The sequence below is a fragment of the Melospiza melodia genome, chromosome 2 (assembly GCF_035770615.1).
Source record: "Melospiza melodia melodia isolate bMelMel2 chromosome 2, bMelMel2.pri, whole genome shotgun sequence".
Lineage (NCBI taxonomy): Eukaryota > Metazoa > Chordata > Aves > Passeriformes > Passerellidae > Melospiza > Melospiza melodia.
Window position 1 is genome coordinate 75,911,284 of NC_086195.1, and position 12,786 is coordinate 75,924,069.

General features: G+C 36.4%; 1 protein-coding gene and 1 long non-coding RNA gene across 2 annotated transcripts in view; one reads left to right on the plus strand and one right to left on the minus strand.

The window, feature by feature from the left end:
• The window catches only part of ARHGAP42 (Rho GTPase activating protein 42), a 143,493-nt gene that overhangs the window by 7,150 nt on the left and 123,557 nt on the right, over positions 1–12,786 (plus strand). The gene's annotated exons all lie outside the window — the stretch shown is intronic.
• On the minus strand, positions 242–7,323 carry LOC134415161 (uncharacterized). The gene is made up of 3 exons (XR_010026949.1): positions 7,249–7,323; positions 2,115–2,360; positions 242–821 (listed from the first exon to the last, which is right to left on the minus strand). It is a non-coding gene; the product is annotated as an uncharacterized LOC134415161 (long non-coding RNA).

Sequence of the window (12,786 nt, forward strand, 5' to 3'; positions counted from 1 at the left end):
AAAGGTATATTTCACAGCAGGTTATAAACTCCAGGCTACCTTACAGTGTAGTTTTTCAGATTAGTTAGAAGTTATCAATTTAAATCACTTCCCTCTTCTGAATTATGCAAACTTGTATTTCACAGGATACAAAAGCTTAAACATGTTACTGCACTCTGGTGTTTTGATTAATATCAGACGTGGCAAAACAGTATGGAAATGCTGTATGTCTTAAGAAGTCTTGTCTTCTTTTAGGTCAATATTAAAGCAGGATACAAGGTGCTGCATTGCCTCGGTCATCTAATTTGTTCTACTGCTCATATTAGTTGATTTGCAAGTTGATTAAAGAGAGGTTTGCATGCCAGATGTGGGTAATAGTGTCTGTTTACAAAGGTACTCTTGGTCTCAGAAAGATATTATGTAAATCAAAATAGATATCACCATTAGGATTAATTTTCTACTATAAAAGCTTGTAAGTAAAATAAACATCATGAAAAATAAAATAGGTAACAATAAGAAGAATCTATTTGTGATTTTGCCAAGAGGTTGGACCGGATGACTCTTGAGGTCCCTTCCAGCTCGGTATTCTGTGACTCTGTGATTTGATTCTGTAGAACCATCTGTCTGACATGAGACAGCTGCTGATGTCTCCTCGCAGAAGCCACCTCTGCTGCCCTCCTCCACCTCTGCCCTGTTGTGTAAACCCAGTAAAGCTCTTCCCCAAGTGCTTTCAGTGCTTCTGCCTTTGGAAGAGAAACGTTTTGGTTCCTCTTCTAACAAGCAACTGCTGTCTAGGCATTTGATGACTGAGACTTGTTTTGTTGTTCATGGGGACAGGTGAACTTAGGAAAAGAATAGGGGAATGAATCATTAAAAAGTTGCAAAGGCTTTTAATTCTTTTACAGTATATCTTAGATGAAGTGGTCATTCAGCTGACCTGTTTAGATTTCTGTTAAGGATATAATTTTTTTGTGATGACCCCTTCCTGCTGCTTTCTGCACAAAAATACTTGGATAAGAACCTGTTTGCTTCTAGAAAATAATAAAATATAAAAATCATCTTTGTTCTTCTCCTAGTCCTCACCTTTGCCACTGTCTCACCACCATGCACAGAAAAACCCCACAAATTCTTGGTAAAACAACCCATACAGGAAGTTGGGTTTCCTAGTAAAGACATTTCCTTTTGAGTTAAGTTCTTTGTTTGCTAATTGAAAATACACAAGAAGAAATAACTGGATTTTTTTTCCTTCTGCTGTAAAAATTAGATTAATTTCAAGAAGTGGCCAAATGTCAGTGTAAATATGGGCAGATCAGTTCTTAAAAGCCACAGTTCTTAAAAGTGCAGGTCCTATTTAAATAGAAGAGCAGAGAGATCTGCAGTGTTGTGGTAGTACATATTGATGTTCAAAAGCCTGCCTAGATTATCAGTATTGTCAAAGCTTTTGGAGCTCTGGGACCATGCTATTCAGAAAGTTTACATTCCATTCCTTCCATCTTCTCACCCTTTTCTGGCTTATTTACTTTTAACCTTTGTTTACAAAGGATGAGGAGGAGTTAAGAGAGGTAGAAGTAGAGAGAACACAAGAACCTATCTTCTGTGAAATTTACTATTTGTATAAACTGTTACTTTAAATCCATGAGTATTTTAGAGGGGTGATTTTCCTCTAAGCCTGAAATTATTTATAAGTTGCAGGGAGCACGCAGAAGAAACTTACTGCTTTGAAAAAGCTTGCTCTGAGCCTGAGGTTATCAATTTAAAAAAAAGTTCCCTTTTTGAACCTTTTCATGTCTAGAACTACTACTGCCATTTAAACAAGCTGTATAATGATACTTCAAGAAAAAAACTAAATACCTTTCCATGCTCCTCTTGTGAGTTACCAGTTAGCCTACATACACAGGGGAGCTGTGGAGCCATGTCACTTACCTTCCAGGAAACCTTGAAATAAGTAAGACTTGAGCTTTACTCTCAGAGTGGTAAAATCCCCTTATTCTGGGGAAAAACAGAAGTTATGAGAACATTTTAGAGACTGATCCTGCTAAAACGTCTATGTGTAAAAATACATCCGTTCATTTATAAAGTGTTGTCACTTATTTTACCTTCTAGGGTAAATAAAAAGTATTTATAAAATATTTTACCTCTAGGTTGGATATTAGGAAAAGTTTTTTCAGCCAGAGAGTGGTTGTGCACTGGAGCAGACTCCCCAGTGAAGCAATTATGGTAGCAAGCCTCCAAGAGTTCAAGAAGTGCTTGGGCAATGTTCTCAGGCACGTGTTGGGATTCTTGGGCTTGTCCTGTGTAGGGCGAGGAGTTGGACTTGATGGTCTATTCCAGCTCAGGATAGTCTGTGAAGGTGCACTAATTTCCATATTTCTATGAAGAATCTGTTTTAGTACAGAAAAAGAAAAATTAACTAATGGCTTCTTAATGGAAAGTAATAGTTTGCTTATAATAAAAATTTTATTTTGCTCTGTGTACTCAGAGATGCTTTTGTGAATCTTATCTCATGGTATGTGTTATTTGCATAAAAGTCAGTGCCATCAAGAGTTGGGCTTTGGCATTCTCAGCATTTAAGGGGTTGGTTTCTCCATCTGAGTTGTGCTTTGAAGAGACAGAGAATAGGAACCAGCCAGAGGCCCAATAGTACAAAACGGACCTGAGGAAAAGAATCGCTGTTTGCAGTTGGTATCAGATCTGGTTAAACAGGAGTTGGTTTAAGCTGCAAGTAGGTGGGGTTAAAATAATCTTTGGGAATATTAATTTTTGATTAACTATTTGCAGACACTGAAATGAAATATGGCTAGTACTACTTCTTCCCCTCTCCTGTTTTTTTGTTTCCTCTCCCAGTTTCAGAATATTATTGACCAAGCCTGTTTGTTAAAACTAAGGAAAAACAGTGCAAATTGGAAAAACTAACAGTAATTTGGTAAGCATCATGAATGCCTATGAGATTTTTTTTACTTACAGGTCTTTGTCTAGGAATTACTGACTGGTTACTTTTATAGAGGTTGGATATGAGAACTTGTTACCTTAATTAGATAAATTTATTAATGTAAGTTAGTTCATCTGAAGTAGCAAGGAAATAAATGCACTGCAGGTTCTCAACATATTTTCTTCTTGATAATGGCCAGTGCTTCACTCTGGTTTTTAGAGGGAATTCCCTTGCTTCTTGTTTTTAAGTGTGGTGAGACTTCTGTGTTGGGAAACATGCTTTTCTTTTTTGAGAGTTGAAAACTGTAAGAATCACAGCAAATCATTCTTTGTTGTCCTTGCATAATCTTTTTGGGAACATTTTCAGCAAGTCAAGAAACAGCAAATGTGGCATGCCTACAGGTCTGCTAACACTGACTGTGGAAAGTAACTGGCTGGTGGAGAGGAAGATGAGTACATTTAATAAGGTGAACATGGGCTTGCAGGCTGACAGATGCCAAACTATGTCTGCAAGTATCAGTTAAAGGATTTTATGGATAATTTTTATACTTATGGATGTTGAGTCTGGTCCTGCTGCTTGTTTTCTGGAGAATGCTGAAAAATTGTGAAGGCACAAAGACCCTTTTGAACATTTGAAGAGCATATTAACATGGCTCAGCTTCTTGAAGACCACAAACACCATGTAGCACCATTTTTCACCATTACTTAATCTGAAAGTTAAAGATTATTTATATTTATATTTATATATTTTGTGTTTATATTTATATTTTTATTTATATCAAAGGGAAAATTATTGATGGGAGGTTTTGCTAAGAGACCAAGATGTATGAAAATCCAAGTGTTGGCAGAAGCTATACAAATTGAGATTATAAACCTGCAGAGCTAGTAAGATGCTTCCTTAAGACTATAATGGACTCTTCATTGCTGGAAAATCTTAAATTGTTTGAATTTTTTTTTCCCTAAGTTGAAGTCTTGTTCACTTATACCTGTTGGACTTGAAGTATTAAATCCTGAAACTCCAGATCAGGATAGCAGGGCTTGTTGATCACTTTACTTTTTTCTTGCCTTAAAAAGAAATGTTTTCAGTCTACTTGTAAGTAATGAAGTTACATTCCTTGAATGTACATGTGTGAGTGAAACTTAGAAATCTGTGAAGAATGCGTCCTTAAGACATTTTACTTTAGTTTAATGTTTTTCATGTTTAAAATACTTGCAAATAAGGCCTCAGATGTTTCCTTCAGGTACTCTTTACTTTGGTATCAGCGTTGTGATTCAAAACAGAGGTGCTATGCTGTAGTGACTGTCTTGGGGGGATGTTTTTGGTGTCTAGTTTTGTTGTTTTGTCTTATTTTTTGTTTCCTCTTTCTTAGTTTTGAACACTAGACTGTTATTATTTTAGTGTATGTACATGCCTGTGGAAATATACATTGAAACAAAATCAAATAGTTGAAGATAGTAATACTATCTTTCTTTTCATATATACAGGCACTAAATAGGTTCAGTTAAAGTTGCTGTCTTACAGGTATGTAAAGGCAGCAAACTTAACATTTTTCAAAGATCCTTAATGTCAGGAAAATGTGTTTAATAGCTTAGCTTTGTTATCCTGTTGAGATAGAGATAGTCTGAACTACTTAAAAAAACTTAAAATTCTCACAGTTCCTGTGTATACGGTGTTTTGTTGTCTACTACCGTGACTGGTTTAATTGGAAACTGACAGAATACAGAGGTGTGTCTAAGCTGATTCTTGTAGGCATAAATGTAACCTTGGCAATAGATTTAACAAAGATTTCTCACAAATACAGTCAGTATGGTTGGCTTTTTGCTACGTGAGCTTAGAGCTGCTGTGTCTTTGTACTGTTTGGGAGCCTAAGGTCAAATGAGAAATCCAAAATATTTCATTTTATGAAGAGGCGTTTAGACACAGCAGGATATTTCCTGTTTACATAGCCAAATCTTCTTTGTATGCTGAGAGATTTCCTGATTCACTCATACAGAATTTTGAGTTTGCCCTTTAAGCTATAGCTTCTGTTGCTTAGCTGGTTGAAGATGCCATCTTCTGCACCCCAGCCAGCATGACGCAACTCGTTTTCCTGTGAACTGCTGGCATGTTCGTCCAAGTCTTACCATCTTTTATTTATCCCCAGATTGTAGGATGAAAGATAAAAATGTTAAGGGTATGTTCAATAAATTTGTTCAAGTCTAATTGAGAAGTGAAAAATTACAAGTTTTGTAAAAGTACATTTTTTTTCCGTTCTTTTTTCTCTGTAATCCAAGAGACACATTGGTCTCTGGTCTAAATAAATTAAACTAACAAATTCACAGGATCTGCTGATTTTCTTGAGTTCCACACAACCTAAGAACTTCCATTTTTTATATTCTTATGCAATATTGATAACTGTACATAGTGCTACTTTTTCTGTTTCGTGCCTTCTCTGTGAAGTTGAAATACAGCAGGTTAAAATGTTTATTCTTATTCTGTTTGTACTGCTACAGCACAGCAATAATGCAATTCTTTATTTTGTTGGTTCATTTAGTTTTACTCTTGTCTCTTAATGCAGCATATCCCAAATCTCCCTGGGAATGGTAATCATCTTAAATTTACTAAAATGGCATTGCAGATCATGTGGATTTTTTTTCTCCACCAGCTTTCTGACAGCTTCCAAATGATTTGTCAGTGAAATATGCATTATGCTGTCACAACTCCTCCTCACTGACACTCCAGAGCCTCTCTGATGCTCTCTATGAGAAGCCAGAGTTGTCAGTGCACCTTGAGACTTCAAGACTGTTTTACTATAAAAACTCCATTGCATGCCTACTTTTGTCACTTCTCTTGACGAGTTATTATGGAGCTCTGAGTACTGTGTTGCTGGATTCAACATCAGTTTTGCAATGTTTTCTTAATGTTCCCGAAGGAATCCATGATATTTTGACAAACACTTCTCTTGTTCCTTTGTAAATCAGAATGGCACTTGGGCACTTGAATGGCAATGCATTTGTACAGATGGAATAAAACACAAGACAGCAGTGTTACTCTTACTAGTGAATGGATTGGGGGGGATGATGTTTTAGTGGCTTGATATTTTCTTGGTTGGTTGGTTGGTCTGGTTATCTTTTTAAAGCTTATTAAGTGATATAAATCTTGATCCCACTTTCCCTTTGTGGGATATGCAAAAGAGGCTGAGTGCAGTGAAGATGGGCAGAGGTTCTGCTCCAGTGGGAGTTGCAGTTTCTGTGTATCATTCCCATGTCTGGATTCTGGGCAGATATCAAAGTTCAACCAGTTGTAGGCCAAGTTCTTCTTGCCTTTCTTCTTGTCACAGTTATCCCACAGTAAAATAACCTGTGATTTTGAGAGATTTATCTTTAACTTGTATATTTTTCCGTAAATAGTACTTTAGTTTTTTTCTGTATGTAAGCAGGTGTCGAGTAATTTAAATGTCTGATAAGTGTTATGGGGCATTTCACTTCCATCTCAGTTTCTACATATGCCTTTAGGTTTAATTTTTTTTTAAAAGTTGTTATCTATAAAAGCATTAAATACCATTTTAAACATTTAAATTACAATTTGACTTTGTTTGATTTGGGTACTTATAAAACAGACCATTTTTAGTATAGGAGTGGGATCTTAAAACAGTTGATTAGTATATTTTATTGAAAGAGGCATTTATTTTTTTCTGAAGCTAAACTGATTGTTCAGGTAATCCCTACTATCAGTGCAGTAGAATTTTTTATGCTGCTGTACATCATACTGCCAGCAGGCATTTTGTCATACTGTTTTGTTAAACTTTATTCAAAGTATGTTGGCTCTTTAAATATGAAGTCTAATACTTCTGTAACTCCTCATTCATTCCAATGCAGATTGTATTTGTGCTTCTCAGAGAAATTTAGGAGGGAGGATTTATGGTGAGATCCAGATCTGCAGCATGGAATTTGGTCTCTCAGAAGTCTGCTTCTGCTTGAATGCCAAGTATATGGAAAGTTTGGGTTTTTTTTTAAACAAACAAAACCCCATAAATTGATAAGCACTTCAGCAAAACCTGATTATTTCCCCATGAAACAAATTAATGTAGTCAGTAGTTAAGTCCTATTATTACTGAGATGCAAGTTTCAGATTTTGTGAGGATACTTAAATTTAGATTTGTGTCAGCATCTGTGCAATCTCACAGAGCCATGCACTGTGCCTTCAGACCTCCAGAATAAAACTGGCCAGTCAGTGACCCTCATAGAAGTGCTGAGCTTCTATAAGTCAGACAAGGAGAGCCTCTAAATTGCGTAGCCTTCTGCTTAAAATTTCCCCAAGTGTCATCAAATAACTCCTTTTCAGAAAGGGATTTATCTTACCTGGATTGAAATCCAGGTGTCCTGTTAGGCTCCATACCAGTCTGTGACAGCAGGCGAGGAGTTCCATGATTTAAGTGTGCACAGCAGGAGCAAAAATGTTTCCTTTGTTGTATGCCTGCTGCTTTTTTTTTTTTTATCTGACAATGGCAATTTTTGTTCTATGAAAGTAGTAACTGTTGTCTGTATATGTTGCCTGCGCTGTTCATCTGGGTTTGTTACATTTTTTTTTAAGGTCTTTCTTTTCTTTCTTCATTCTTCCAGGTTTTGCTCCCCAGCTGCTTTGAAGAGTTCCAGTCTAGTTAGCTTCTACTTTTAAGTTAGCAAATATGTCCTCTGGTTGTCCATTGTACCTTCTTTCTGCCCTACAATGCCCATTCTGAGTTAGATTGAATTAGATTGCAAGAAATGGAACTTGCAACTTCATGGAATATTCAAGGCAAGAATGCATCAAATAGTGATAGTTTCTGCTTTTGGCATTCTTTCCCTACTAGGCCTTAATATTTGTGACTGTTGCTGATTGTTGCATTGATATTACAAAATAACTGCCTGCATTGATGCCCAAGATCTTTCAAGGAGTATTAAATCTAATGTAAATAGCATCAGTATGTGGATATAATTTTTTTTTGCTATGTGCATTAATGTGTGCTTCCTAAATATTATTTTCCCATATCACCTTGCCTTCTTGGTATTTAAGATTCTGAAATCCTTCTGCTTTTCAAGAAAGGAAAAAATGAAATTTGATTGTGAATACATGTATCAGCAGCAAAATATGTTGCTCGGTGTTAACACCCTTTTTCCAATTTGATCTCCAGATTTTGTGATGGATCTGATGAATAGTGGGACTCCTTGGAGATTCAGAAAGGAATTATTTGGCAGGAAAAAGAAGTGTTAGTACAGAAAATCTACTAAAGTTTGATTCCGTTATAAGAAGCTGTGGCAACTAAGTTAAGTACTTGCTGCCTTCGTGCCCTGGCAGTTGTGAAACCAGTTTGGTTGGTCTGTCCTGTAATATTCCAGATGATTGAGTATTTTACTGGCTTAAAGCCCACATCCTCTTGTGTTTCTTTCAAGATAAATACTTTACACAGCTGGAATATGCACTTTGCTGAGTTCAGTACTTAGCAAAACTGAAGCTAAAAGAAGAGCCGTCTGCTATCCTTACAGCTCTACTACTGCCCTACCTTGATCTTTAAATGAAAATATTTGTTTGGACTGTAAAATATTATAAGGATTCTGTAGGTTGCTTATGATATTTTCAGCAGTGTAAAAGAGCAAGAGCTAAATGCTCTTGAATTCTCAATGGAATGTGATTTTTTCAGAAATACATCTCTCTTCACTCAAAAAGCTGTTGTGCTAGCACCTGGTGGGATTGCTTATCTGTGGACAGATGATAAAAAGCAGTACCTGACTATTATGTGCATCCAGAAACATGTTCTGTTTTTTCATGCAGTAGGACAAACCCACAAATTCTGAACTTATTTTTTAGGTGTATTTATTGGGAAGCTATATACCGACTAGTGAACTTAGCAGCTGCATAATCTTTTAGCCACTTGGGTAATTTGGTTCAAGGAGACTTCTTAAGCTGAAACCTTTACTAAATTTTCTTGCCAAGACTGAACTTTTGAGAGTTATTATTGGATTTTGTTTTTCTTTGAGTGAAGAGAAGTTTCATTTTTCATATTAGAAACAGGAGGAGGAAGGATTAGCACAAAAAAAAAATCAGCACCTTGAGTGTCATTACTGAAAAACTGGCACTGTAAGTCCTTGTTTTTGTTTGACTTAGTGGGTGTTCTATTTCTAAGTAACTGTGTGCATATTTTGGTGACCTCCAAATCCAATAGGAAAATAATTCTCAATGAGGCTATTTATGTCAAACTTTGTGTTGATTCTCTCATCCATATTTATAGTTACTCTTTCCCACAATAATTTTGAGAGCAGTCTTTGCTTGTCTTTACCCAGTTTATAATTATTATTCCACAGTGATTTTTTAAAATTTTATTTTCAGACATTATGGGAATTAACAGCAGAATGCACAGAATTAATTTATATGTTTAGCTTGAGGATATGATATCAAAGTTAAATTTGCTAGCTCTTTGGCTACTAAGTAATAAATGTTACCAGCTAACATAGAGGTAGCTCAGATTATTTCAGTGTTCTGGGCTCTTGTCTGTGCAGCCTAGATCCTAGGAGTACTGCTTTGTGTTGCAAGGTGCTTGTAAAAGGATTTAGCAAGCCTGTCTTTGTGAAAAATTGGCTTGATAAGAGATGGTATTGTATATTTAGGGAGCCAGAGGATCAGAATCCTTAGTAACTGAGCTATTGCAGCAGTCAGCAGTAGTCATTATGATCTCTTTTAAAAATGTATAGATTGGGCATCCTTAATTCAGATACAATTCACAAAATAGAGTTGCCTTTGGAGAAACTATGTCTTGCCCTGCATGTTAGACCCAAAGTTGTCTGCAAAACCATCTGCTTATTGGTGCCTGTAATTTTAAATAAAAGAATTAAAAATAATAAACACCATCCCTACCCCCTCTCCCAGCTAGTTAGTGCCATGTTTTCTTCCTCTTGCAGCCAAAATTTTAATGTGCTCTGTTTGCTTATGTCAAGGAAGCTAACATGAATGTTTTGGGAAGAAGGTGTTTTGCTTGGCTGTTAAATTAATTCTCCCAAGTAATTCAGAGACTCTTCATTGATTTGTGTTTTATGAACGTGTTCAACTGCAGATGAAAAAGGATTACAGTCAACAGATGTGGACCTCTGAAAGGAGTATCCATTGCAGTTAAGCATTTTACATGCTCACAGAGAGAAAAAAAATGCTGCATCTGGGAGGCAGTGTCCAAAATCCAGACTACCATGTTTGTACTCTGTTTGTTTGGTTCGTATTGCTCATTGTAGATAGCAAACATTGTCTAGACTGAAATGTTTCACTTTACAGAGAATTCCAGTTCCATTTTAAAAGGAATCAATGATTTCAGAATTGTGTCCAGTTACAGGACTTGTTTGGTTTTAAGCTTGCTAAATATTCTCATGGTTTTTGAAAAGTATACTTTCATGAAAAGTTCCCACTTGTATTAAATTGAGTCTAAGGAAGTCATAGTGCTGCTGGGCATTTAAAATAAGTCTTTAAGCCACTTTTCATTGAGAAAAGGGAGAGGAGGAGGCTGTAATGGAATGGAAATCCAGCTAGCCAACAAACTGTGAGGCATGCAAGGCTGCTCCTCCAAGTGCAAGTTCTTGCAGCAAACTTGAGGGAAAATGATGTTATGGTGAGGTCAGGGACATTCTGGAGTCTTTGGATTAAAATACAGTTCTAGGTTTAAACACCAAATTTTCCTTCATAAGTAAATAACTAGTTCAGGCTCAAAGTGTTTCTGTTGCTTTTTATTTTTTTCTTCCTTCTCTCAGTGAATTATTGATTCATTGACTTGTTACTGACTTTTCCATTGTGTGTGGAAACAAAATGGATGGGTATTTTCCAAAAGCTTTGTTATCAGCTATTTCAGTGTTGTTTTGTATCTTTAAAGAAGGATTTTTTTTCCTATTTCTCTTAGTGAAAACGTCTGTAGATTTCTTCTTGAACTTCTATGCAAAGAAACACTTTCTTCAGTATTCCTTCAGATACTGATTCTTGAGATGGAGCTGTGATGAAGTTGGATTGAAATCTTAGTTGGAATTAATCTTAGTTGGTGGAAATTTATGTTTTTTGAGAAAGAGAAATAACATCCTGCAGCACCTGAAAATTTATGTAAACATTGTATATGCAAAAATCCTATATTAAACTTTAATGTAAAATCTTCTAGAAACATCTTTTAGAAACATTAGAGTTTAATTGTGCAAACCTTAATACTTCTGTCACATTTTTGTTTCTTCTTTTTTAATTTTTTTTTTAAATGCTTGAGCTAAAGTTTAGCAAATAACTGTTAAGCAAGTAGGCATATTTGTGTGTCCGGTGTTCCTAATTTTCATGGTGACTGAGTTGGAACAGAGAGCACTAACTGCTGCAACTGGAGTAGCCAGGCCTTCTGTAGGGGCTGCATTAAATGGATCAAAACCATGTTGTGCTGCTTATATTTTTTTCTATTATTTATTTCAATGAAATTAGGGTCTTCTTCACTCCTTTTAATATAAAACTATTTTTCAAAATTGTGCCCCGTTGGCAGAAGGAAGTTGCAGATTTTGTGGTGACAGGGAAGAGTGAGAAGTTTTGTTGCTTGCAGCTCTGGTTAACATCTCCTGGTCTGACAGAATGGCATCTGGAATAATGGGCAAGGACTTGGGAACTAGAAGGGCCTGCCTAATCACCAGTTTAGGGTGTGTGGCCTTAGGCAGTCTTGCTTTCAGCATTTCCTTCTGTAAATAGGATAATGGAGCTGTATATGACATAAAAATGTACTTCCTTTATTTTTTTCTAGACTTGGCTTGCTTGAAGGCTGAGCTAATTCTGTGTTTATTACTGGACTTGGATGCTAGGCAGTAAGCAATAATGGGAAGAGGAAGGAGCAATTACTGAACCCTGAGGAAAAAAAAAAGAGTAATGTACTAGTTGTCCACATAGTGACCGCCCTCATGCTAAGAATAAGTTAGGAACAGTTTTGAAGGAGAAAGGGTGAAGATAATATACATGTGCAAGGAATTCAGCTTTATAATCAGTCTTCATTGAAGCCATTTGGGCTTGGTAGTCCAAATAAAGTTTTTGTCAGATATTTATTTATTAATGCAGTTATTTTTACTGTAAAAAGTTATACTTAGTTTACCTCATGGTACAAATAACTAAAAAAAGTCCTTGCTGGAGGAATTACAGCCTTGAGATATAACTAAAGGTGTAATGGCCCACATCCTCTGGCTGTGGAGCTGTTGGAGATAAAACAGTTTTCATCTACCTGCCATTGCCCATACACTGGAGAATGTCTCCTTGTGGTTCAGCCAGGAAGACACATCATTTTCATGATCCTTACTTTTTCAGTGTGAACTCAGCTCCTTCTCCTGTTGTTGCCTGTTGCTCAGACAGATGACCCTGGATAGAGGGCTAAAGAGGGCTTGCCCCATGGATCGGCTCATCCATGACAGTGATGACCTCCTACTAGCAGGTGCTGGTCATCAGCTAATAGTGTCTTGAGGCATTGAAGCAATTACAAAATATGTGTCCTAATCTTCCTACAAAGAGCATAAGCACAACTGCGCAAGGTTGGACATAAAGCTTATCTGGTGTTACATCCTGTCTCTAGATGTGGATTCTGTTTATTTCTCATGCATGGCACTGACTGTCTAAGGCAGAGAAAAACAGCAGGCAGAGTGTAGTGAGGCTTCCACTGCCTCCAGTGGTTTGGGGATTGAAGATTTCCTGAGCAAGGGGTTACTTATGTCTTTAATAGCTCTCAGTGGATTTTTCTTCTGTGAACTTGCCTAGTCCTTTCTTGAGCCCACATAAATTTTTAATATCCAAAGTATCCGGTTATAGTGAAATTCATTATTTAACTACAAATGTTAAGAAAAAGGATCTTCTTGCTTTGTTTTGAACTTGCTTCTTGATCTGTT